The 27,521-nt window shown below is 40.2% G+C and overlaps 1 protein-coding gene across 13 annotated transcripts in view; it reads right to left on the bottom strand.

Annotated features, from left to right (window-relative positions):
* Positions 1–26,662, bottom strand: part of NCOA3 (nuclear receptor coactivator 3) — a 52,608-nt gene extending 25,946 nt beyond the window's left edge. For 4 of the 13 annotated variants that reach the window (XM_064391503.1, XM_064391489.1, XM_064391501.1 and 1 more), the window contains exons 1-3: positions 24,070–26,662; positions 21,286–21,423; positions 17,655–17,694 (exon numbers count right to left, since the gene is read on the bottom strand). The gene's annotated coding sequence lies outside the window, so the exon portion shown is untranslated. Of the gene's footprint in view, positions 1–1,747; positions 1,845–17,654; positions 17,695–18,788; positions 18,869–21,285; positions 21,424–23,425; positions 24,020–24,069 lie in introns of those variants that run through there. The other 9 variants (XM_064391497.1, XM_064391490.1, XM_064391494.1 and 6 more) reach the window with 9 other exon arrangements.
* Between the last annotated feature and the right edge of the window lie 859 nt (positions 26,663–27,521).

Consider the following 27,521-nt stretch of genomic DNA (forward strand, 5'->3'; position numbering starts at 1 on the left):
GTTACATGGTTGTTTTAATTTATTTAGAATAGAAATGTCATTTCTGGTTTAATGTCTCCTTGTAATGAGAGATAACTTACAATGTAATTAAATAGAAAACCAAAAATTACTACAATTTGTCTCAGAAACATGATAAATATAGGAGCTTGGACAAGGAAGGAAAAATCAGTAATTCGCATAGGCTGTTTCCCTACTCTTACACCCAAGTAGCTGGTGGTAGTTTATTCAGGCCTGAAGCTGCAGAGTTGCTACACATGCATTTTCCTTTCGCTAAGAATATCATTGTAAGCTGCGCAGGCAGGTCATGCCTAGAACAACTCTGTAACTGTTTAGCTAAGGAAATGACAGAAGCTGCTTCCCAATACAGACGGATTTACAGTACAAATTGTTAACAGTCAAACTAATTTCCCAGCTATAGGAAGTATTTGCAGAAGAAACAATTTCTTTCATTATTAACTCCTCAGTGACTTAATGAAAGAAATCATCAGTTTTGAAATATTTCTTTATTGAAGTTGAACCTGTAATTTCTAATGGGCTAAAACGTTTTTCCAAAAGGAAGGCTATTTTGGAGGTTTTGGGAGTTTTCCTGAAGTTAATTATTTCAAAAGACAGCTCTGAAAAACAGGTTTCAAAAGTTGAAACTATTATGCATTTTTACTACTAAAAGCAAAAAAAAAAAATTAACACAGGCATCTTTGTAAACTTACTTTCTGAGAGGCAACAACACTATTTCTGGCTTATGAACCACTAATGCTGGCTATAAAGACTTCGCTAGTGATACCACACAATATTATCTACCTAAATGAAGCATTTTTAAAAGAAAAGAATTAGAGTGAAATTCTTTATGTTATTTGCAGGATTAAAATAAATCTAAAAGCTAGCTTAATTTGACTGAATAGCTCAGTTACTACATAAAACTAGGCAAATGCAAGAAATTCCATTAAATTTTAGATCAGTATAAATTACCCAAAACAAAGTCTTCAAAGCAAGGCACTGTTTAATTCCATTGATTGTAGCCCTAATGAACCACTATATCATGATGCTTCTAATCCCACCAGTGGAGTGGAACCGAAGGCAGCAGTATTTGGAGCAAAAGTTCCAAACTTTCATGATTATTTGCAACATCTTTGCATGTATAATCTTAAATTTTCCAACATTCTTCTCAATTCAAGAAAACAGAAAATAGGAAAGATCTTCTCGCTCCACAGTAACTCTGGTGAAAAAACACTAGTCCTTATTATTAAGTGCTCATGCCTACACCCTCTGCAATGTACCATACACTTTTCATATGTCAGTTCTATTCACTTCTCAGTGAAAAGCATAAATGAGTTGTTTAAAAGGTACTGGGTTTTGCGCATGGCAGATAAAATAAGTTCCAGTAATTACTAATCCATCTATTGCAACAGCGTATGTATGGCCTTCCAAACAAAACCATAGATTTTAAAGAAATCATGAGTGTTTGTCCAGTCTGACACGCTTTCATTATTTTGACAGGGTAAAATCCATTGTCTTCTAAGATTCCACCCTGGAATAACAAGAAAACTACGCACATGCCAGCAATACAGTATGTTTGCAATGGGGAAAGTTCCTTAGTCCATTTCCAGAGCATTCAAGCCAAAACGACGTTGAAATTACTAAGCACAGTAAGCAGAAAGTTTTCAGTTTGATACAACTATTTCTTCCCTCATCTTACTTAACTTACCCCCACAGAATTTGGAAAGCTACTAATTTAATATCCCTTAGATACCTTTTTGCTGCCTTGTCTTTCAATGCACTCATTTCCTTGGCCACCTCAAGAGTAACTTCCTTATGCCCCTGCTCTCAGTAGCTGGTAGATGAAAGACCTATCCAGCAAACAGGACATGGCAAGTGAGAAGGTTTTGTCCTAGCAGGGGCCCAAAAATACAAACAATTACATGCTTCAGATTTAGTTTTTATATCTGTTTCACTGAAACAGTTGACTACCCTCCAAAATGCACAACTATACAATACTAATTTAAAACATATCCAAAATATTTTCTTAAATCATGGTTTTTTTGCATGAAAACATTTTAAATACTTTGTTGGTCCGACGAAACCACCAAGTTTTTCCTATATTAAGTATGTGTTCTTGTGGTATTTGGCATCCTTGGAGCTCTTCTGTCTGAGCTGATTTCTTGTTTTAGAAATTGACTAAGCAGAACTTAGCATTACTCAAAATAAGCCAGTTACAAAGAATTAAACCAAACAAGTCCATTTCAATGAATCATGAGCATGCCCTGGAATTTTACATAATGTTACCATATTAAATAGAATCCTCACTCCTAAAAAGAAATATTGAAATTTTGATAATAAATAAAACTACAGGATATTCCATTCTGCAACTCTGTATATTTAGTGGAAATTTGTTATTTCAACATTGTATCTCCCTCAAACACATGCTTATCCAGCATTTCTTCCATCAGTACAGTAACTAATAAAATACTATTCCAAAACACAGGCATTTGATCATTCTCTACTCTTTCTCCCTCCCACAGACAAAAAGGTGATTTACTAGGTAATAATGATTCAGAGACTTCACTGAATCAGGACTTTCAGTTTAAAAAAAAAAGTGCCATCTATAATGCCAGTGAAGCACACCCTGTTGCAACACATTAAATATTCTTAATTTCATGCACCTTCATGTCATATTATACATTCTACCTCATGGAGACTGATTTTTCAGACCTTGCCAGGTTTCATTTACCAATTCCCCTGCAGTGCTTATGTTTATTAAGCACCATGCACTCCTGGGCTATTTCTCAGACATGACAATTAACTTCAACCTTTTTCATTTTGCATGTATTAATATGACAGGACACTTTTAGTTAAGAGATGGTCAGAGGTGGAAGATGCTTGGAGTTCATCTCCAGTTCCTCTGATATATAATGCATGTGATCTATTTTTGGAACATCATTACTTGTTAATTTGTTTCCTATGCATCCAGGTTTGCCAGTCAGATCAACAGATAAAGGACCATGTTAACAGCAAATAAAATGTATGACAGAGAAAAGAAGGGCCCCACTGAAACTGAAATTAAATTTCCACAAAAAATAGACTAATTTTGCTTTTACAGCCAAGCAAGTTAACATTTTCCTAAAGGGTCACAAAAGCTGCCCTGAAATATCACAAAACCACTAACTGAAGAATACTGTGAAGACACCATGAGTAGCACACTACCTAAAACAGGACCATTAAACAGTATTCATCTTGCTCTGTCATACTGTAAGAGCAAGCAACAAAGGAAAATACAACTTGGAATGCTTTGCTTCTAGAAAGATCAGAAATGTGGAGACATGTATACCTGAAAAGACAGAATTTACATTTATATTATGTACAAAAAAACAACAAGAAAGCAAAAGAAGGGGTGTTTCCTTCAAATAAACATTACTTAAACAAATGGCACGAACACATTAATTATAATTAGTGGTTTGCCACAAAACAATAGAAATCACCATTCCATGTTGTATCAAAGCCCATTTTACTCAGTACTGAAAAGGGGCTGAATCTATAAATTCTTGAAATCAGTACGAAACTAGTAATACCAGAGAATTCTCTTATAAATATATAAACTCTAAGTATTCTCCACTTAAAAAATACAAAACACATCTTAGTACTCTAATAACTTGTCTGATACCATGTGCATACCAAACATGTCAGTGAATTTTTTTTTCATCAGTTTTAAATGGTTTTTGCTTTTCCTTAACAGGAAGCCCCCACTGCACTCCCTCCTAAAACCACAAGACTCCAGTCTGTTCCTGCGTGTCATGCTCTGGTATTCACCTTCTGAAAATCTCAAGCATTTATTCTGTCTGCAGACATTCTCTCTGCCTCTTATAGCAAGCTTCATATTGCTCCAATTATTTTTTCATTTTCAACTTTATGCTATTTCAAAATAAGACTCCTCTGATTTAAATCCTCAGTACCAATCAATGTCCTGTGCAATCAATGTTGACACAGGACCCTGGAGGACAGTATTATATATGTGAAAGGGAATCAATGTGGAAAAAAAAGGAAATCTAAAACAAAGAGACAGAACTGCATTTGGTACTTTAACAGAAGGGTGGGGCAAAAAGGGGGAATGACAGCTTTTGAAATAACAAATCACCTAATTAATATTCTATACAAGAAGCTGAAAAACATAAAAATAAGCATAATTAAAGTTATCAGCATATTGAATATACACCATTTAAACGTATTAATTCAAAATCCCTGCAGTCAGTACTATCAGAAATGTCAGTTTCCTAAGAACAATACTGAGGACAAATTAAACAGTAGGCTGTGACCACTGAGTTTGCAATTCCCCTTCCTCCTCCATTCAGGTAGCCAGGATAACTGTTTTGCTCCCTCTATTTATGATTGAATACACAATGAATAAAAAGCAATATAATTTTTTCCCTATAAGGCATTAGAAATTCTTTCCTCAGATAAAATAGAGTTTTTGCAACTGTCCATGCTCAGTATGAAAAGCCTTTTCCCCCTCTAGGACAGAGAAAACTTAGCACTAGAAAAAAAAAATTAGATAATCACTTATTTTCCAATTCTCTACCATGTCACGGCTCTGAGGTTTATTAAAGAATGTCTGCAGTTGTCTGGTATAGTGTGCTAGAAATGAAAATATATTTTAGTAGTAATATCCAAAATGAAAAACACTTGTCCGGTATTTTCACAGCATCATCAGCAAAAGCATATGGAGACAACAAGACAGAAGACATACCGGTTTTGCTAGCATATAATTTTTGCTCTGAATTTATTTATATTTGTCAGATCCATGAATTCTCTGGACATTCCCTATTTGTACCTCGAGAACAAAAACTGCCTACTTTCAGGACCAGAGCATTAGTACTGCAAGCACCATTGATCCATGCTTTTCATTTACTTATCTTGAAGAAAACCATGCCTTTCTAGCTGCCATCTGATTGGAGAGAGCAAAAAATGGGCATTGTGCCATGATATACCATGAGTAATTTTTGATACCACAAACCGTAAAGTTGACTCCTTCTCTTGTCTAAGTCTTCAACAGACTATTGTAGGGACAACTATATACCACAAACAAATGAATGCAACAGTTATAGACCACTTCAGCCAATTCTTTTTTCTTTTCTTGTATCTGTTCAGGAATAGTGTCTCTCTATTATTTATAGTTCAGTTATTGCTTTGATAAATTACCTGATATGTTATATTGATTATCACAAGCACTCTCTCTCTCTCTCTATATATATATATACACACTCAAGAAACATCAAAAGGAAAGTTTAGAAGAATCAGTTTAAAACTGAGCTGGAAACAAAACACGCTCTTCCAAAAAGACAGCACAGTAAATATTCTGGTCTGCTACTTCAGCAGAAATCAGTAAGCAAAGCTACTGTTTACTGTCCCTGTGGCCTGAGAGATCAAAAAAATCTGAGCCCATTACAGAAGCTAGGAATAACCTGATTATCAGGGCACATCAACCCACCCTAGCCCACACACATTTACATAGATAATGCAACCTACAGAGTTATAAATGCATAAAGACCTTTCAGCTATAGCAGCCAATCCTCATTTTTATCACAATTTTCAAGGAAGTGCAAGCGAAGCACAACTTGCAGCAGCAGGAGGTCTGCTTCACCAAGATCACACAGAACACTTTCCTTTCTACAAACTGGTCTGTACATTAAAGGAGAAAAAAAATTCTCAAATACTGATTCCTGAAAAAACAAGACTGTGTGTATGGACATGTGTCCTCAAGGGAATTCACATGTCTACAGCTTAAAATTTTCTGTGTCTATTCATATTGCATCCTGATGGTATCACAAGAGAACTCAGAAAAATTATTATACTAGCAGAAGAGGTACAAAAATGAATAGATCATTTTTTTTAAATGTCTTTCAGTAAGTTGTTGCTATCAACATGCTCTTCAAAAAAGCATTTAAAATCCAGAAACCCAAGCCATTATTGCTGCAGAAGACCAAGTGTTCACTCATCACTGAAAAGCTGCAACAAGGATGTGGACAGGATAGTTTTGAGACAAACCTATTCAGGAAGAAGCCAGGAAAAAGCCACTTCCTGCATCCCACAATTAAACTATCACTCTGCAGGTACTAAGTTTGACCACCAACTGAAACGGATATAAGTGCAGAAAAGACAGATACAATGGTAATGTTTTAAAACCAAACAAAAATATGAAGTCCAACTACTACATGTCTACTCTTTTTCAGCATCATTTATGCCAGCATGACAGTGAGGAGCAGATCTAGGGGAAACTGCCAAGCCTTAATAAACCAGCAGAAGCTTGAAGCACACAATAGTAGTTCTGATGAACTTTGAAACATGTAATAGTTTTCCAAATTGAGAGGCTTTGCTCTTGAATCTCCTCTAAATCACCTTTCCATCCTTTTGTTTAGAAGAAAACAGATAGAAAACTGCTTTCTAGATAGAAAGCTGCTTACTCTAGACAGAACTAAAAATAGATGAAAACACCATGGTAGGGACTTCTCTTTAAATTTCTCATTCACCGTGTGGAAACCTCAGTGGGGGAGAAAATTCTAATAGGGCAGCTCCAAAGCAGCTGGCTTGACCCTATTTTGGAATATGGGGAGATGAAACCAACCTCAAGATCTACTCTGAATAAACACACAGAATAAAGCAGTATGGAACACCAACACATATTTTCAGTTTGCGACTGCTCACGTAATGCTTTTTGGTTGCAAAATGCCTTCACGGTATCCATGACACCTTTCTTTTCAGCCATATTCATTACAGGAAATGGTTACACTAGTGATTTTTCATTATCAGCAGTTAGCTCTCAGTAATGATCTCCAAAAACACTCCCCCCCAGTGGGGTCCTTTGAAGTTATAGGATTTATAGGACTAACTATAATTCTGTAGCTTCAATATCAGTGTTACTTTTTTTGCCAGTTTCCCACCCTTCTGCTGGCATCTGCAACAATTTTAGACTTCACGGATTTTTACCACTAAAAGGCACATACACATAATGTTATCACAACGCAACCACACAAATGCTCAAGAGAAGTCTAAGACACGTTAAATTATGCTCCAAAAATAGAGTTCAGAATTCAGTCTTAATTTGTGACAGTTGTTACTCACTCTCCTTTAGAAGAGCATTTATTCCATTTTACTGTCATAGGGAACATGATGTGCAGCTTCATGGCAGCTCCAATGTGAAGGCAGGAGAACTGCCATGAAACAGACAATGAGAAGCAGACAGGATGTACACAGGCACAGTGAGGAGAGAACAACGAATTACAGAGAGTGGGGAAAAAGAAACTATATAATAGCTGCTGTTCAGGTACACTAGCTGGAATAAACAAGGAGGCCCTGATGATCACTGTCAGGGTATGTTTCTTTTGCAGTTGCAAGGAGAATTGCACACATGAGGGTACAGAGGATCTGCTATTAATCATTTAATATTCATTGTTCCCTCGATGTTGCTGGCAATGCTTCTGGAGACTCCCTCAATTCCCAGAAAAAGCTGCATCAAGAACAAAGCAGCACTACAAGAACAGCCCACACGGAACCACCACAATTCTGTCCTACTCTATTAACACTGCTGTAAAGTAAACACTCCGTAACCGCTAAACTGCTTACAGAACTGAATGTTTAAAGAGTCCAAATCACAGCAGTTGCGGGTCCCTTCCCAGCCTAATCTCTAATTAGGAAAATGAACACGCTATATAAATCCAGTGAAAGTACTTGCAAGAACAAGACAGTGGAGATGTGGAAACAACAAAATGAAGTAGTCAGGCACCAGGTTTTTTTGTCGAGAAAGAGTTTTGAATGTTATCTCTAGGTAAGGTGTCGAGTGACTCCTTGATTAAGTGGCACTTAACATTCAGTAAATTTAATACTGCAGCAAGAACAGGCGGCCATACCTGTGCCTATGAGCTAGTGAGGGAGGAAATGGAAACTGATGCAGTAATCAAGTCAGCGATTCTTTTGTCAGTGAAAAGACACACATTTAATGGGAAAGAAATGCGAAATAACTAAATGTTAGGTTTTCATACTTCACCGAAAATGTAACGCTGCTACAATTTGTCTGATTTGGCAAAGCTACAAAGGGGAAGGTGAATTTTCTCGGCCACAGATATTTCGGGTTTGTGATAAAATCTGCAGAGTATGAAAATGACAGACACGTTAATTAGGTCCAGAATTTGCTGGAGTCACACCCTAAATAAAAATTCCTAACATTGGCTACTCTGGGCCTCCAACACTTTGCAATTTGGCGGTGAAGTTCAGCTGACACTACTTGTCTCAGTCTGAGGTGTTGTAGGTTTTCTTGTTTAAGGAAAATGCAGAATACAAAGGGAGTTAGGTAAATATGTATTCAATTCACAGACGTATGAACTAAGTTGTAATATTGAGATAGTCCAACGTAGGATTTCAGTAAGGAGATACCACTTTAATCTTTTAAAAAACTCAACACTGTTTACTAAGCTCGCTGAAACCGGCGTACCCGGTGACTCATCCTCCCTTCCCCACTTTCTAATTAGCCCTGATCGTCAGCATCAATTCGTAGGTTGCTTTTAGTTGGGTTGTTTTTTCTTCGACCATACAGAAGCATGTTGGAAACTGAAAAAAAAAAAAAAAAAAAATTTGATTCCTACTTGTGTAGGGATGGGACTTTCAGACGGTAGCTGGTAGTTGCCTTAAAGGCAAATTCCAACTTGCCGTTAGCAGCACACAAGCGAACTACTCGCTTGTTCTCGTCCTCCCCCTCCCCTCGGGGAGGCTGCATGCAGCACAGCATGATCAGAGAAAAAAATACAGGAAAAAGGGGGAAGCGGGGGGTGGGGGAAGAAGCCCTCTGCTCTTGGCAAGGGGAAGGCGTTCCACAAGAACTGCTACAGGGTCAAAAGTTTACCGTGGTTTCAATTTCACCTTTTTGCAACCAATGAGCGTGCGGCGACTCCAGACAGAACCGCGGGCGGCAGCGGCCCTTAACTCCTTGCGGCCCGGCCCGCCCCCGTCAGGGAGCGGACAGTGAGGGAGAAGGGCCTCTCCTCCCTTTCCCCTCCCTTCGAACGAGCAGCAGAACGCCGAGCAGCAGAACGGGCAGCAGCCTCCTCCAGACTGAGAATTGCTTTCAGCTTGGAAATAAAAGGAAAGGGAAGTCGTCTGAAGCAGTATATGGCAGCGAGTCAGAAGCTGAGACTTGCAGAAGTAGGGTCCCTTTCTCCCGCTTTAGCTGAAAACCATGGCAGTAAGCAAAGGGCTAGAACTGATACTAGACATTATCAAAGCATCACTTAACTCTGGAGGTGTTACAGCTACGAGCTGCCTGTAGCTGGCAAACAGGAAAGACCTTGAGAAAGGGAAGGGAGAGCACCAACACAAAAGTGTCAGAAAAGATTCTGAATGCGCAGTCCAGAGCTGCGTTAATTTACTTTGCTTCACTTCAAACGAGGAATCCATGGTACTGTGGCATAAGGCTGGGCAGCCCAAGAAGTACTGCTGCCCAGTTCTCATAGTACCAGTAATAATAGCCTGCATCTAGATGTTGACTACAAAACAGGACATCATCTACTCCATGAAGGATGGACGTTGAAGTCATGGTTCTTGGCTACAAAAATCCTCAGGTCTTCAAAATCTTGCAAAGGAGAACAAACAAAAGCAAAAGAAAACAAAAAACTTTACAAAAAAGTAAAAAATGCTCTGGACATGAGATTTTTAGTAGATTGTCTTGGTTTAGCACTGAAAAAGAAAGATGCATATTCAATCATGTTATTACAGAACTAGAGCACAAACACAGAACAGGCTTCTTCCACTGTATCATCACTAACAAAGCAGTGTTCACTCCAAGAACTACAGACCCAGGTGAATCAGTCCATAGAGGGGTACCCCAAAATCTGTGCTGCCACCAGGTTTTTCTCTGGGAGATTGGTGAAAATGTTGATGACAGCCAATCTTAATGACAAGATCTATGACTGTATTTTGGCATTTGAACATGAAAAAAAAAATAAAAAAATCAATGTCCAGCTACACTTAAGCAAGGAGAGCAACAGATTTATCACCCCTTTCTTGGTCTTCCAAGGAAAGAGGACTAAAGCTCCTGTGAAGATGTTCAGTTCAGTGCAGCAACAGACACTATAATACAAGACAGCATGAAGGGAAGTATGTAAAGCATGTAGTTCAAGCAAATTCTTTAGCATCGTAACCTAAGAGTATGTAAGTTTCCTTAGAGATTTTAGCAGCTCTGATTTGATAACAAGTAGAATGGCAAGTCATTGCATACATTTGCAGAGTAAAACACACGGAACTAATCATTCCAAAGCAGGAGGCAGTCAAATTGAGAAACATTTGGAGGCATGTATTTTGGCATAGTCTGATCTCCAACACAGTGCAGAAAGGTTGACAAGAACTTGAATATACTGTGAAGAGGTAAAATGACTAAATATGCCAGAGACATACAGAAAAGGTTTATGGTAAGGATGCTGGTGAAAATACAACTCAGTTTTCCAAATCCTGAAGCCAAGGTAGACTGCTTAAGATAATGCACATGACAACCTAAGGTGGAAAAAAACATTAGTCAGTTGGCAGCTATTACTAATTTTTCATCAACATGCACTTTCAAAATCAGTAAATTATCTTACCCAGAATGTTAAAGGCTTTCAGTGCACTTTGTAGTGGTGAAAGATACTGTGGTCTCAGACCTCCATACAGGTCCAGAAAACAGATGGAGACTCTTACAAAACAGCTATGCCAGCTGAAAACATTGCCAATCAAACTTATGCAAATAATACTTTTGCAAATCATACTTCTGCGACTCAATTAATAAAACAGTTTTAGGCAGTAAGATAATCATGTGAAGCCTCTTAAAGGCTGCTTCAGGTATAGTCAGCCATTCCACTTCAGAGCAGCCAAAGAAAACCAATTTCCGGCTGGTGGGCAAGGTCAAACAGTGATTTCTTGAACCGACACAGGTAGATTCCTTCCTTAATCTATGCAAATAGGCACAGCAGCTACTATGACATTAAGTGTAATGCCTTGAGAGATGCTACCAAAAGACGCAGGAAGTGATTAAAACACAGTCAGAAAGTTGAAGCCATCATAAGATCTTAGGTGACTGAGTTCATGCCCTACTACCCAGCTTTCCTACTATAGTTGAAAAATGGAAAGACACCACAGAAAATGCTATCAAATAATGCTGTATTTTCACAGCGTAGCTAGATTAGGACACAGTTTTGCCAATACCAATTTAAGACTTAGTTACTTTTATTAAAAGCTCTCAATACATTCTTCTCAGTAAAAAGCGCAGTTTGGTCTTGTTGTTTTGCCTTTTCTGAATACCATGGAATTTTAGAAAAATTATTTTACAGTAAGATATCATAAATGAATGCCCTTTTGTAAAATGGCTTCACTTTAGAAGAAAATGGATACTATAAAATTTTATATCAAGTCAACATGTAACCACAAAGTTCTTCTATGTTTTCTGAATTTGATTAATACAAGCCAAGGTCACTTCCAAGAAAGAAGGATGCCTCCTACTGCAGCTGCAAGCAAACTAGACTGGGGGATGGGAAGACAATACTGGCAACTGCTAGCACTGTCTCCAAAAATATACCAATTACAAAAGTCAAGTAAAATTTGGAATTTTTTTACTACATCTGAGTCTGTATAATTACTGTTCCAAGCAAACAAGATTCACAATGATGCACCAGCACACCTGCAAAAAATTACTAATTCTGAGAACCCCTTACTAAACTCTATGCAATTACCTTAAAAATATATCTTTTAGTTTTCTTTTTTCTATTCTTTCTTTGTTTTATCATGCAGTTCATGAAGCTAGTAAGAGACTGCCCTTGAATTAACAGCATGTCTCAGTCCTACTGAGACTGTGCAGCTCCACCCAATACACATTGTCCTATTCTGAAGTCATTTAAGAAAACCACATTTTGGGAAAGCACGCAAGCTCTTTACAGAAGTCTACAGCATGCATTTTTCCAGTTTCTGAAGACTATACCTAGCTTACAGGAACAATTATAAGTAAACCGTGTTAACCTGTAATGTGTAAAAATATTGTAAGCCCTGTAAAAATATTTTAAAATAAGTTGCTTTTAAAACGTGCCACATTTGCATTATGCATGAGGCCAATCAGATGCAGTTTGCTCTTCCCTGTTAAAACTTAACAGGTCGTGACCATTAGACCCTATCAAACAGAAATAATATTATTTTTGCTTTTTCTACAATCTGTAGCACCACATTGGCAGCAGAGTGGAAGGAATCTATTGCTAAAAATCAGCCTTGATACACCCAGCATGCAACAGATGTTTCATCTGTTGATTCAGGCTGAAATTAGGATGATCTGCTGAATAAAGTTAGACTTGACATATTGGTGCAGTAAAAAGAGAGGAACCTTGCTCGTTTTGGTGGGCATCTTTGCCTAAATAGAAAAGTAAACTACAGTATATCAGTGCCTGTGCAGGCACAACTACATCTGTGGTAAGGACGCTAACATTTTCCCTCACAGCAGCCTGTTCTAATTCTTTAATGCCCGTCTCTGACAGGCCTCAGAACTACCTTTTGGTTCAGACATTTGAAAAATGAGCAGAGACTTCTGCTGAACAAAGTGTAACCTTTTATTTAGTCCAAGAAATTAAAGCTTTGGAAGAGAAACTGATCGAATGTCTAAACAAACTGAACTTTATCTTGCTGCTCCAATGAAGATAGCTGTATAGCTGGTAAGTGCCCTATTTAAAGTACTCTAACATGCTCAGTTTTGTTTTAAACCAGTGGCCAAGATCCTCAAGTATTTTATCTAACCAAGTTAGCTTTGCTGCTGCACAGCTTCTCCATGCTGACAGAGCAGAACACGCTTTATCACTATATTACCAAGACCAAGAGCAACTTCTCTATAAACCTGACAGCTACAAAGCAGTTAAAGTGCCTGGCAGCACAGCAGCTAGCAAATAGGGACATTTTTCTAGGTTATACTGCCGCACCCATACACAGCATCCACAAAGCATGAGGCAGCAGCAGGATCAAGGGCTTAGCAAAGGCCCCCCTTACCTCCCTCCCCTCCTTATTTAAGATTTAATTTGAAATGGTAGCTGGAGGTCTCATCCAACAGTGCTAAAAACCCAGTTTCCTGCCCCTCCAGCAAATAACCCGTGTAGAAGGCACACTCAGTTTAGCAACCAAGGTGGCACCCTGCTCGATGACTACCTTGCTGGCAAACAAGGTAGTTTTGGCACATTATACTATTTTTTCCATAAGCTTTTTAAAGACATACAGAAACTTACACTGAAATACTAAGGATATGAGGTCATTCAAAAAACTTCAAATAGCATTGTCAGCTCCACCTCTCAAGACTTCTCTAATCCTTGCTGCACATACTCCGTGCACATACTGTTTCAGATTCCTGAAACAGTGCACTGCACAGATGATGCAACACACAAATAAGGCTATCAGTCATCTTTTCTGTGACCTGATGGGGGCCAGTCCCACACAAAGTCTCATGAGCGGTAACAGAGCAATCACTTCCAATTTACCACACAGTAATAGATAATCATTGCATAAATCAAGATCTGAAATCTGTCGAGGACCTGTATCTTAACTTGGCCTTTGCCCAGCATGGGTATTTAGAGTGTTCCAGTGACATTCAAATCAGAACACACAGGCTTTTTGCAATGGAGAGTAAACAACAGTGATATATACTGTCTTGATTATGACACATCATAACAAATATATTTACACCCATCAATAAGGGTGGGCCCATGAGCACAAAAGAAATACACTCCATAAATCACATCGCCTTGCCTTTGGCACATTTTGCTAGTCAGCAGATGCAGTACTTATGAACATTTATTCACGTATTTGCACAAGAAGTAAGTTACAGAAATAACGTCAGCAAATATATTATTTTACATCAGAAACGTTACACTTTTAAAAATGCAGATTCATAGTCTGAAAAAGAGTTTGAGTGCTGTGGGCAGAGGGCAGAGGTGAAAGCATCTATCCATTACAGAGTTTCATATTGTGTGAGTCTACTCAGACTCGCACAAACTGGCTTAAAGGGAAGTTAAATGCCTGGTGTCTTAAGAATGCTTTTGAGAATCCTATTTAGTATCTTTTTCTGTCATGCTACTAAAATAGGTTCTTTAAAAAATTTATTCAAAAACACACATCGTCTTTGTTTTTAAGATTAGATCTTGGTATTGATCTAATAATATTTGATTAATTATTGATCTAATAATAATTAAAGGCCTGTTAATGAAGTTAATGAGTTTTTGGCAAAACCAGACTCTCAGATTTGAGAGTACAAGATCAGAAACTACTAAAACCAAAATAAGCTACTGAAGAAAGGAAATCAAAATAGTTCAATTTTCCATGCATAGCATCAGTGCCTATACATGATTCATTTAATTGAAAGGAGTAAGTGCAGCTACTTAATACAAAGGTGCCAGGTCTAAGCCCCAATTTGTCCTTGAAATATGGAAATGTTTCAAGCTCAATGCTGTAATTAAAATGTGATTAAGCTGGAGTATAGGCAGGTACTCTTCATTTGGCTGCAAGAGGTATTCTGCAAGAGGCATTTAGTTCAGAAAAAATGCCTACCATTCAATATTTGAAGCAAAATCAGTTGTCTACCTATGTTATACCAAGAGATTTGAGCATTCCATTAATGAGGATCCCCTTTCCTCTATTTCTTTTTCATATTCCATACCATATTTCCTTCATAGTGAACAGAGCTTAGTAGATACAGTACCTTCAGTGAAATTACATAATAAGGTCAGAACATAATCCCTGCCCCCAAATCAGGTTAATTAATCTTTCCACAATACAGTCAGTTTATCACAGAGCATCTGCTACAATTTACTGCTCAAAACAAAGCTGTAGTGGTATTGTGCATGTCTCTGGTCAAATAAAATCTTAGATTTACAGGCTCAATTATTTAAAAATTAAGCAAGGTGGAGTAATAAAAAGGAAAAAGCCCAAAGGTTGGTATCTTTGCTCAATACTACATAAAACAGAGCAGTACCACCCAGAGAGGTATTAGAGACTGGAGAGTCACAGAGTCTCCTTCAAGGCCTACAAGAAAAGGGCAATAAGCAAGCTTTACTACCTGCAACAAGTTAAATTTCAGTTTATAAATTGTGATTGAACACTGGAACCACTTTCAGGTAGCCTACAGAATCCCTGTCCTGAGAGATTTTTTTATGCTTGACCGAACAAAACCTTGACAGACCAACACTAACTTTGCTCATGGTATTTGGATTCATGCTAGCATAATTACACAATGAGTTTCAGTAAAACATTGTCATCAGGGAATTATGTACTACAGCCCAGAGATAAACTGGGATGTAGTACATAAGATACTGAAATAAACCATTACAACAATGGGCCACTAAGATAGCAAAGTAACATTGCAATTGATCCTACTTTGTTTAATTTTAAGATATATTACCACATTCTTTTTGGTTCCGATTTAAGAGGTATATTTTATTAATATCATGCATGCTTCAGATTTTGCATACACACATCAACAGTCCCATCTTTACTGGACACAGAGTGTGTAATCCTGACCACAACATTCATTCCTACCATCAAGGATCTTTTTTCCCCGCCCATTTATGAGAAAAAATGGCATGCTTTTAAGTAAGGCTCTCAGTGCCCTCTGGATTTTTCTTTTTTGGTCCAAGCTTTTCTATTCTTTACAAGGAATTTCCATTGCATAAAAACCTTATGCTTCTAGTTTTCTAATGTTCTATTAAAGAAGCAATATCTTCACTTTCATTAAAAAGCCATTTTTCAACAAATCTCACATTAAGCTCCCAAGGATTCCTCAGGCAGGCAGAAAACCAGTCTTACTCATGAAAGTTTTCAATACAAATGGCACTTCTCAAACAGAAATGTTTATCCACAGAACTCTCCAAAATGACACTATCAACATTAGCATAGAAATTCAAAGAATTTTAGGAAGATTAGCAACCATTCCGGAAGTTAGTACAAGAGGTCTACAACTACCAAAACCAGATGGGACGATATCCTTCCTCTTCAAGTGCCAAAAGCATTTATAATGTTTTCAGATCCAGTTCCTTCCTTGTTTACAGATAAATGGTTAAGCAGTTGAGCAGTTTCACATCATCAGGAAGCAAACTTTATGTATTCTTATATAGTGCAGTGGTGGAAATGCCAGGATAGAGCTGTAAATTTTTTATTATTATTATTACTTTTTCCTTACATTCCCTTGCATTTTTTCTTTAGTTCCCATACAAGTAGACTGACTGAACTGTATCTAACATTCAACAAAACTGAGCTGGAGAGCCATTGTTTGATCTTTAAAGTTAGTATTCAGCCGTGTCTGCACTGAAAAGTTGTCATATTAGCATCTGATAAGCAAATAAAACATAGTAACTAACTGAGGAGCACGTGGTCATGCATTTATGTCATGCATTTGCAGAAGACTGGCTATGAAGCATGATGGATGGAATGCGTTTTCTTAACAGTAAATGCCACACTACATTCATCCAGTGAATGACCCTCTGCTGTAGCACATCCCACACAGCATGGGAAGTTATGTTTAGGTACACCGCAGTCAGAAGTTTATATTCTTGGGCACTGTCAAAATTATCAGGAGAAAGGTTACTAGTAATTGTCTCTGGGCACAGAATAGCTTCTCTTTTCAAAGTCCAGTAAGTATTTTTTATTATACCTAACAGTCCACTGAAAGTTCAAAAAGTGACAAAGCCTTACTCCTGAGCTTTCATCAGTATGAAAACTTGCTAGATTCTCATAGAGATGAAGCCTATAAGTAACAGTGTACAAACAACAACAGGATAATCACAGCACACCATGGAGGAAACACAAGGGAAGAGCATACAAATTTAAGGCTGATATCATTAATCCTCTTTAAGAGCAAAACTTGTGCGATCTTTTTTTCATTGAAAGTAGATTTATGACAGACAATATGCTCAAATAAGTGCCTGCATCCAGTCACAACCAAAACTTATTTATCACTTGTCTCCACCTCATACTATTACCCCAGTGTGTCATCTGAAGGAGGCGCTTCTTTTCTTGAGACCAAAATCCCACTGAATAGAATGTCCAGACCAGTTTTCAGTTTCCCTACTCTCCAGCAACAGGTATAGAAGCTGACATATCAATCCAATCGAATATTGAAGGCTAAATTGCTTACCCCAGGAGCTATGACCAAACCTCAAATCAAATACCCAGCAGTGATTTGCATTATATCTGCACTGAGCCCAGAACAGATTTAGCTAAGAAATCCTGTTTCATCATCAGTCTTTCAAAATAACATGAACACTTTGCTCAGAACAATTATCGGTTACTTCAGGAAGAAGAAAACTCTGGTACTAGTGATAGAATTAAAAACCAAAGGCAGATATATAGACACAAGGATACACTGGATCCCACATCTTAGGAAGAGCATCCTTTAATGGTCCAAGTGTTCCTCAAAAGCCTAACGGTGTTAGATACCATGATACATACCAAGGCCAGGTCATACCATGCATTTCCTCAAGTGAGGTAGAAGACAGCAAACAAGGAACATTAAAAAAACCCTTTATTTTTCTAAGGAAATTGAAATTATTTTTTCCTTTTCTTAACTCTCTAAATATCAATAGTTTATGAGAATTGATGAAGAGAAAACAAAGCAGTTGTGACAGAAAACTTACCGAGCATAGTATGCGCTACAGCAGAAGCCAATAGGAATGCCTAGAAAGAAAAAGCATATGAGTGTGTTTTAGCATACTCTCAAACTTTACAATCTACTGTTCAGGAATTTCCTGGTTCAAAACAACTGAGCCTCCTAGCTGCTGAATATTCTGTGGCAGTCAGTTCTGTAGTTAAACGCTACACTATCTGAAAGTAGCCTTTTTTTTATTTTGAACCCTGCCATCTGATACTAAGGAGAGTAACTGAAATGAGTGAAGAAGAAAACACCTTCCTCCTGATGATTTCCCATTACACTTGTGGTTTTGTATAGATCTGCCTTGCACTGTAAGGCCAACATGAAAAAAAAAAAGAAAAAAAAAGGAGAGAAATGCTGTAAATACTGTGTCTTATTAAAAATACAGAGAAACATAGTCCATTTTACACGTCGATACTGCATATACCAAAAATAGTTACAAACATATATACAAAGCAATGGCAGTAATTTCAGTACTTTTAATCAGCGAGCAACCAATTAAAAAATACACAATTCACAATACAATCCTTACATAAGCTGGAAAAGATATTAAGGTTCATGTCAAGGTCAACATGCTCTACTTTTAACTTTAGTCATTCGCATTCTCATTAGCAGTAAATATGTGAGAAAGGATTATGAGCAGTCAGGAAGTCAGACGTTGAAATTTTTATATAATTATAAAAAAAAAAAAAAAAAAAAAAAAAAAAACGTAGCCCAACAAAGAAAGGTAACAGAAAAGGAAGCATAATGACCCTGACTTGGCTCGAGAGCTGTAATGTACTATGCTGTCCTAAAAAGACAAAATTCCACTACATGCATTTCTTTAAACACGCATTTAAAGGGTTCTGGTTTTGTATTTTCAATTAATACTAGTAAGACAAGAGCTTGTTATGATGTTGCTTACCTTTTACAAAATACAGTAGCTTAGCTCCCACCCCAGCATTTAAGAAAACAAAAACCTCAACCCAGTATATGAAGGATTCTGTAGGCCCTATCGCAAAACAGCATAAGCCAACAATAAATATCTGTAATAGCAAAAAGATAAGGCACATTCTAACTACAGAGTCCTCTACATATTGGAGAAAGGTCAGGTAGCTTTTAGTAAATAATAGCAACTTACACAGAAAAGAGCTCTAAGATAGACAAATGAGGTTGAACCTGTAGATCCCTTCAGTTTGATTTTCACCATTGTATCTGAAACTACAATAATTTTAAAAATAACCATTAAATAGTCTTTAACTTTTTTAGAAGAGACGTCTTTCTTCCTTTCTATATTAAAGAGAGGAAAATTAACATTTTTAGCTTGCAGCACACAGTTGTTACTGGAAAGGTTGGTCCAGAATTACCATCGGAAGCAAGAAAAGATGTATTGTCACCTAGCAGTGATCATGTAGAAATAGGAACAGTTAACACACTGTAAAACAAGAAACTAAATTAACATAAGCAGTAGTTGATACTTAGCATGGGAGTGGTTTATGCCCAGTCTTGCGTATGAGAATTTATTTCTTGACAATTGATTTTTAGCAAGCACTTGCTTACCAAATAGCTTGAAGTTCCAGTCAGAAAAAGATTCCTAACTGGAATTCCAGCAATAAAAGCATGCCTGCATGTTATTAAAGGAAACAGTGGAAAATTTCTCAGGCTAACATCCAGAATGTCTGCTGTTCCTTTTCATATTTCTTTTTTTGCAACTTGCAAAGCAGATACTAAACCAGACTCTAAAAGCATCTTTTTTTTTTTTTTTTTGTCTTTGTTTTTAGGGGTTTTTCTCCCTTTTCTTTTGTGAAGCCTGGAAATTTCCACTACTTTTAAAGGGCTTTTTAAAAAACTGCCTCAAATATACTGCTCAAACAACCATCCACTTCTACCTAGACAGACTCTTTAGTTTAAAGCAAAAGTTTCATTGCTATAAAGCAGACCTAGGATGAGGGGGAATAAAAAAATTTTGCTCATCTACCAAAAGTATTGCTTGGCCAATCTGAAATATTATTATACTGTGTATTAATCTTGATAGAGGTCACTTGAGGTTCAGCTACAAAGAGAGAGGGGTGAGAGAAAACAAAGCAGTTGATAAAGCTACCTTGTAGGTGTACATTTGAACAGAAATATAAAGCTACCTTGTAGCTGTACATTTGAACAGAAATTACAGTGGATAACAACGTAAGCTATTCTGTTCCTATTAAGTGATGGCTGTCCTTCAACTTAGTCGAATTTGCACTCAATTTTCCATTGTTCCTGAATCCCACTCATCATCCACGTTATCTGCTTATTGTCTCTCACACAGCCAATACAAGTCTGCCAAGTTTTCTAGCACTAGTTCTACACCTCACCTCTACAAATCTTATTCATCAGCCTCGAACATTCATCACCAAAAATCGGGGGGTTCAACAGAAAATCTACAGTTGTAATACAAAAATCTTTGAAAGCTACTTCATGTTTTCAGTTTTCTGTGCGCAGATTAGAGAAACTGCCTTCCTAATTTTAAAGGGGGGGGATCAAATGTACATTCTAGATTAACAGGAGATGTTTGCTTTGTTCTATTTTAATCAAGTGAGCAGTTTGCAGATAAAGCAGGCTTGCTTTTGTTGCCATTAGCGCTATCCTTGAATCTATTACTAGATAAATACTTGAAATACTGATTAGGAGGGGATTCTTTCAATTACTACCTAAGAATGTTAAGCAATGTGCTGACTGACATTCTGGCCCACTGAGCCAGAAATCTCTACTCTGAACATCAAAAAGACTGCCATAGAAGATGAAACCAGGAGGACACTATAACAAAAGATGCTGCTATGTCCGCTTTAGCTCATCACAGCAGCAAAGATGGACTGAGCTCAAAAAGAACTGCAAACCAAGTCATAATTCCCTATTTACACCTAATCTCTCTAGCCTAGCCTTTATGGGGAAAGAGAAATTGTTATAGGGGAAGATGTCTGAATAGCCTATTCCAAATCACTGCCAAAGACATTGCAAATTTTTGTTTGAAATAATTTCCTTAAGGTGTAACCTCCTGAAGCCAGGAAACCATTTTAAATTGTCATTATTAATACAAGAAATTAATTTTTGAACCTTTACTAGTTCTTCCGTAAGATTAAAAAAAAACAATGTAGCATTTCCATATACCGATTGTTTATGCGCGCACACACGCATGCTTATGCTTTTAGACGTCTTTCAAAAAGGTTTCAGAAAAAGTTTATCCACATAGAATGCTACCCCCTTAGACACACGTTGCAGCAAAAAGTGAGCAGCACAGTTTACCTTTTTGTGTGCCTTACTAGCCTCCAGAGAACATGATGAAAATACCCAGCAATGTTAAGATGTTCATATACTCTATAGAGCAATTGGCAAAGGTGTTAGAACTACAAATTGAGTGCACAAAGCAAAACCGGAGGAACACCACCTTTGATTTAGATTTATTTAGCTCCCTGGACCCACACAAAATGAACAGAGAACCCCTGACTGAATGTTCTGAACAACTGTTTCCCCAAAATACTGGAGAGAACATGTATTTCACTGGGTTTTTTTGCAAGTAAATTGTTTAGTTCTCTCTTTTACTTAACCCTTCAATTAAAAGATACAGCAACGAAACTCACCCAACCCAATCCTGGTTACATTACCTGTTCAATCACTTTGGGATGTATCAGTGAGGCAAGGCATTCTTTCATTAGACACGCAGCATACAAAAGACTGTATCCTTCAAGAGACTGAAGGCGAGGTAATTTCGTTTCACTTTTCAAAAATCAGTTTATTCATAACTGTAAATTTAAAAAGTCACCAGTTAAGTATTATTCAAGTAACAGGATCCATCTGAAATGTACCTCCCATTTATAGATGCACAAAATAATTTGATGTACCTTCACTCAACTAAATGCTGCATACAAAAATCACAGTGAGTAGAAATACATTCCATAGCAGACTTAAATCAGTAGCAGTTAAATTCTTTTACAATTGCCTCTTTCCTAATACACTACATCTAGAAACATCAATAGATTTAGTCAGGGGCGAAAGGGGGAAAAGCAAATGAAAAGAACTACATAGGCAGGCTGCCCCAGCATTCAGGTCAGATGTCTTTGGCATAAAGGATACTATTCCTTCCCTCCCATTCTCCTCCATTTTTTTTCTTATTAAAACAAATCAGAAGAATATTTAAGATATTTCTAAACACTCAAAAAGCTTGAATGTGAAATGCAGAAGATCCTGTATGGTATAGTCACGTTTTCAAGAGACACTCATTTAAATGCAGGAATTGAAGCAGCCTGTAGTGTCAAACTCTAGTGTCCAATACCTTTTCACATGCTACAAACGGTTTAATTTTGCAGGCAAATATAATCAAGTCACCTTTTCTTTCTCCGAGTTCTTGAAAAAGAAAAGCATCCCCCCCTTTTCTAGGAAGCTGTACCACAGATATTAATAATGAAAGTTTTGTGATTATGATTTCTTGCCCATTATTAATAAAAAAACCCCACCATGATCAAAAGATAAGGCTCCATTGTAAAATAGATTTGCTGCTTCTTGCTAATCTGCATTTTGTCTCTAGCTATATGTTAGGGTATACATAAGTGATCCAATTAAACAAACAAACAAACCGTAACTAGGCACTGCAAAACTCCCAAGTTAATAAATCCAAAGCCAGTGTGAACAAGGGCCTCAAAGGAACAGTTAAAAGAAACACAAAGCCACAGACAAGCCCAAAATGCATGCAAGTCATATTCCAAATAAAATCAGACTGGCAATAACACACTGTAATCAGGAGAGGTACTTAAAGTGAGGCTGAATGCTGGGTTTATTTTGTCTATCACTTCCCGTATCCCCCAGCCTCTATCTTCACACGTCAGCAGTGAGTCCATCAAATCCACTGGTATTAGTTAAAAAAACCCAAACCAATAGTAATAACAGAGTTGAAGGAAATTCTTTACAACAGTCAGTTGAACAGCAGTTGTAACAGCAGTTAACAGTAAAAGTAATTACTTCATAACGAACAATTTTGTTTAAAAAACAAAAGTAATAAAAATTAATCAAAACACCCCCCCCCCCCCCGCCCAAGAACCCAAGCTTTTATTCCTGGCTTTCACTCATATACTATTTCTATGAAGCTACATTTTATATTCAGAACATACAACTTTGTTTCATGTGAAGCAGAACATTTTAGAATGGAAATATTCCATGAGAAGATATTTCTTTTTACAATAGTGATGATAAAATTTTAAGCTTTTTGTAAGGATCCATTTAAAATGTATTACACATACCACGCACTAGACATTGCCACCCCTCACACATTCAGATTTCCTTGTTTTGTCTTGTTATTTTAGTTAGACTCCAACATACTGTTTTCTGTTAACTTCTATCTAAAAGAGGAAGAAGATACTGAGGATTCAAATGAGTCTGAATACGAGCTGACAAATTGGGAAGCTTCACTTTTGAAGGAAAACTTGACCGTGCTTAGGAGTAGGAGCAGAAACCACAAACAGTACCAACTTTACAACCAAAGAAAGAGAATCGTGGGAATTAACCTCACGCTACATTCTAACTCTTAATCACCCCATTTATATCCCAGAAACAGTAACACCTACAGTGGCATGAGACCCGAGCCGGGGGATGGCAATCTCCTCTCCACCCCTCAATAACAGTTTCCTTACAGCTACAAGGCAGAAATGGATAAAAAGCATGGAAATGAACCTTTCAGTTCCAGTGTTTTTCATCCCTTTTCTTATTACCAGACATAAGAAGGAGACATGAGAAGTCAGCTCTAAAACTTACCGAGGCTACAGGATGACCAGGAGAATGCGGATATCAAGGTTTTTGGAACCGCTTCGCTACCAGATAAACCCAGATGAATGGTAGAGAGGGCCATTCTAACCGAGGTATTTCACCCACACCCCGCCTCTGCTCAGACTGAGAAATCGTGGGTCAGACGATTCTAAAGCCAGGTCCACAGCGACCTCAGGTCTCTTTGTATTCTACGAGGAACCTCCACCCAAAATCATCACACGTAGATATGCATCACACGGCGACACGGGAAGCCTTCAGTCTACGCATCAATTCCCCACCACTGGCCCGGGAATGCCCCTTCAAAACTCAGTCACCAGTAGAGTGAGGTAAAGGCAGCCACACATTGCCCGGGGAATCCCCTCATCTCCAGCCCTGGGAATACTCCTCACATACAACCCATCTACGCTCCCCTTCCTCCTCCCCTCAGGGAGCCAAGTTCGTATTGAGGAGGGGGGCGAAAGACAGAAAAGAGCCGCCCCTCAAGGCCACCCCCAAGCTTCTCCCTTCCCCGGCAAGGGGCAGCTCTCCCTCCGCCATCCCAGTCCCACCCCAGCACTACAGGCAGGGAAACGCGAACTAGAACTCCCCTCTCTCCATTCGTTACTCACTCCCTTCCTTCGAACGCCACTCACCTGAGAAATGAGCCAAAGCTCAGCTATATCTCCATCTCCCCCACACTCAGCCCCGCACCGCCATTTTCCTCACTGCCTGGATTTAAATCGGGACCGAAGCGGAGACACCAGGCGGCGTGAGGTATTGTGGGACCTGTAGTACCCACACGGGAACTCATGGTACTTGTAGTCCGTGCCGGGCTCGCTGCCGGAGCTGCCAGGCTCAGCCTGATGCCAGCGCTCCGGTGTCGCCTCCGTATCGTCGCGGTCTCAGCGGTAGGGCGGGCTCAAACGGGGAGGAGGAAGCGGTTCCAAGGGAAGCTGCCTGTGCCGTGCACTCCCCAGCGCGTTCCCGCGGCGCTTGCTCCGTGCTCGTAGAGGTCACAAAATGCCGTATCTGTATCATTGCTGCCTGGGGGTAAGAAAAACCAAACAAACCAACAAACCAAAAACCTTCAAAAAACGATTTAAAGAAAAGATTTACTCCCCGGGAGTCTGAAATTTTCTAGTGCTGCACCAGACATATAGTTTTTCTTCTTTTTTTTATACATAGTCTATAGGGGGCCCTAATTAGTGCTCCAGCTGGCAGTATCTAATACTGAAATCGATTAACCATTGCAAGAGTACGCACATCCACAGCACCAGTTAAATTAGACAACCAAGAGTTAATTGGATCATGATTTAATTAGATAAATAGGCAGTCTTCCAACAGAACTATCAGGCACCTTCAAGCCCACCCCTCACACAAACGCCGCTGCGTCCCACCCCACACCACTCTCCTCGCGCCGCCGCCCCTGGGGGCGAAGGGCGCGGCGCCCCCTGCCGGCGAACGGCGCGCGCACACCGCCCTCCGCCCCGCTCCTGCGCTACATCAGTGTGTCGTCACGGCGCCCCGCCCGCGGCCCCTCCCCTCGCACCGCCTCCAGCACCTCAGAAAAGACCCCAAGCTTTAGCCGCCCTTTCAGCTGCCTGGTCAAAATTTCGACACCGATCCCGCGCTTTAAAAACAATTTTCCGAGGCGCCTTCCGGTGTGGGTACACCGGAATAGCACCAGCGGCACGGGGAACGCTCGGGAGACACTTAAAAACCGCCAGAAACCGACAACCCCGACCCGGTAGCCGCCATCTTTGTCCGGTATCACGTGATGCCGTGGGCGCCGCCGTCTTTGTTTGGACATCGAGGTGAATGATGCAGGGACTGGCATAGTGACTGGGGATAGCTGGGCGGGAGCTGAAATCACAGCGAGGCTGGGATATTGATGGTGGGGTGGGCTTAGAGACTCTCGGGCGGGAGCTGAAGTGTTGCACAGCTGGAGCCAAGACCAAGATGCTGCCCTTTAAAGTTGTAAAAGTTTTCGCTGGCAGAGCTGGAGAAATGCGCAGCTGCAGCTGGAAGAACAGAGCTGGTAGTGAAATAAAGCTTGTGGGTCAAGAGCTGAAATCACTGGGGCTGGGAAGGGGACCTGTAGGCCTGGAGCTGTCATCACTGCGGGGCTGGGATTCGGGCTGCATACATACTTGACTGTGTCCACGAGGATTCCATTGAAGCTGAGAGGCTACTCTAGGGAACTTGAGGGTGACAAGAAGGGGCTGAGGGGGAGCAGGTGCCTGAGGGTGACAGGTGAACCAGCCCTCACACCACCCCTAACCTCACCCTAGAAACCACCCCTACCCGGGTGGAGAGTGTACGGTGGAAGTTATTTATAAAAATAGCAATATAATTAGAGTAATAAAAATTTGGGCAATTAGGATTAGGACAATACGAGACAATAAAAACAAAGAGTTATGGACAGTCGGGTACCTCCTTCTGGGCAAAATAAGACTGAAAAAGGACACGCATTAACAGAGGATTAACCCTTAAAAGCAATAGCTTGTTTCATATTCATACATCTCATACACGATGCAGAACTCCAAACAAAGGTTTCTGTCTGGTCAGTGCCAGTCCTCTTAATCCTGAGGCTGAGCAAGGCAGGAAGAAGTTAGCTGCTTCTGATAAGTGAGCAATAAATTAGGTGTTCTGTGGCTGCTATCTCGGTGGGAGTATCTCATTCCTCTCTTAAAAAAAAAAAAAGTATCTTATATAGTATAGTTTCCATTTTAACATTATGTTATAACCTAAAACTATATTTGACTTAAGAAAATTAATACAGCATAACTTTCTAACATAACACATATACCAATCATTTTAATATTTGCGAAAAGCCAATCATAAAATACGCATAATTCACATAACATATTTATCACACTACTATTCATATGAAATATACAGTGCATACATAAACTGGCATATTATACTATACAAAGCAGTTAAAAGTATGTATAAGTTGTACCATATCAAAATACTTGAGATGCAAAAAGCGAATCTATGAATGTGAAAGCCAATATTGTTTTATCACCTATAACAACCGACGACTGTGGGGGAGAAGGAGGGTGAGCACCGGGCCCGCAGCAGGCAGAAGGCGGGCAGGGGAACGCGGGCACTTAACTGTTTTGGCCAGCGTGCTGATCTCGGCCAGTCGGGGCAGGCCAAGTCCTGCAGAAGCGGAAGCACTGCGGGGGAAGAGGCGCCCAGAGCCCGCAGCGGGCTCTGTACGCCCTCCCCACTCCCCGCTGCCGAGCCCCCCCCCCCCCCATACCACGTCACCGCCGCTCCCCAGTCCGCTCTGCTGCCGCAGAGTCCGCCTTTACGAGCCGCAACCACTCCCGACCTACACTCCTCCCCGCCCCCTGCCCCGAGTGCCGATGGGGCGCTCCGGTCGGGGCTCTGCGGGGGTCTTTTCGCCGGGACCTGGACACGAGAGAGGGCCGGAGAAGGGGACGGGGGGGGGTCTCGCGAGCGGGACCCAGGGCGCCCGCCGGCCCTTCGAGCAGCCCGGGCTCCGCCCCACGCTCCCACGGGCCGCAGCCTCACGGCTCCCAAGCCTGCCAATCCCAGCCCGCCTTTCTCCGCCCCGTCCAATCACAGCCGCCCTTTCAATCCGGGCGCGGTCCCGCCAATCTCAGCCCGCTCAGTCGCGGCTCGGCGCCGCAGCCCGGCGCCGCTCCGCCGGCACCGGCCGCACTCCGCCCCTGCCGCCACTTGCCGCTTTGGGAGCCGGCGGAGCTGCGTCCCCGCTGCCGCAGCCTCGGCAGGCGCTGTTGGGGCCGGAAAGGGCGGGCGGGAGCTTCCCGTTCAGGTCCTGGCCGGGATTTCTCCCAGGGAAACGGGCAGGCGGCGGGGAGCGGGCGGACTCGGCCCCTGCAATGGCGGCGGCGGGAGCAGGGCTTGAGGGGACCGGGATGGGAATGGGGAGGGGGGGGGGGGCGCGCGGAGCCGAGCGCGGCGGGAACGGGCGGGCTGGGATTGGTCGGGCCGGCGCTGCCTCGGGTTGTGATTGGCTGGGTGGTCCGGCTTGGGGCATAAATAGCGTGCGTTGAGGCGCTCCTGGTGTCAGTTCGGCGGCGGAGTCGAGAGGTGTGGGACGTGCGGGTGC

This window comes from Passer domesticus, chromosome 16, assembly GCF_036417665.1.
Source record: "Passer domesticus isolate bPasDom1 chromosome 16, bPasDom1.hap1, whole genome shotgun sequence".
In the NCBI taxonomy this organism is placed as follows: domain Eukaryota; kingdom Metazoa; phylum Chordata; class Aves; order Passeriformes; family Passeridae; genus Passer; species Passer domesticus.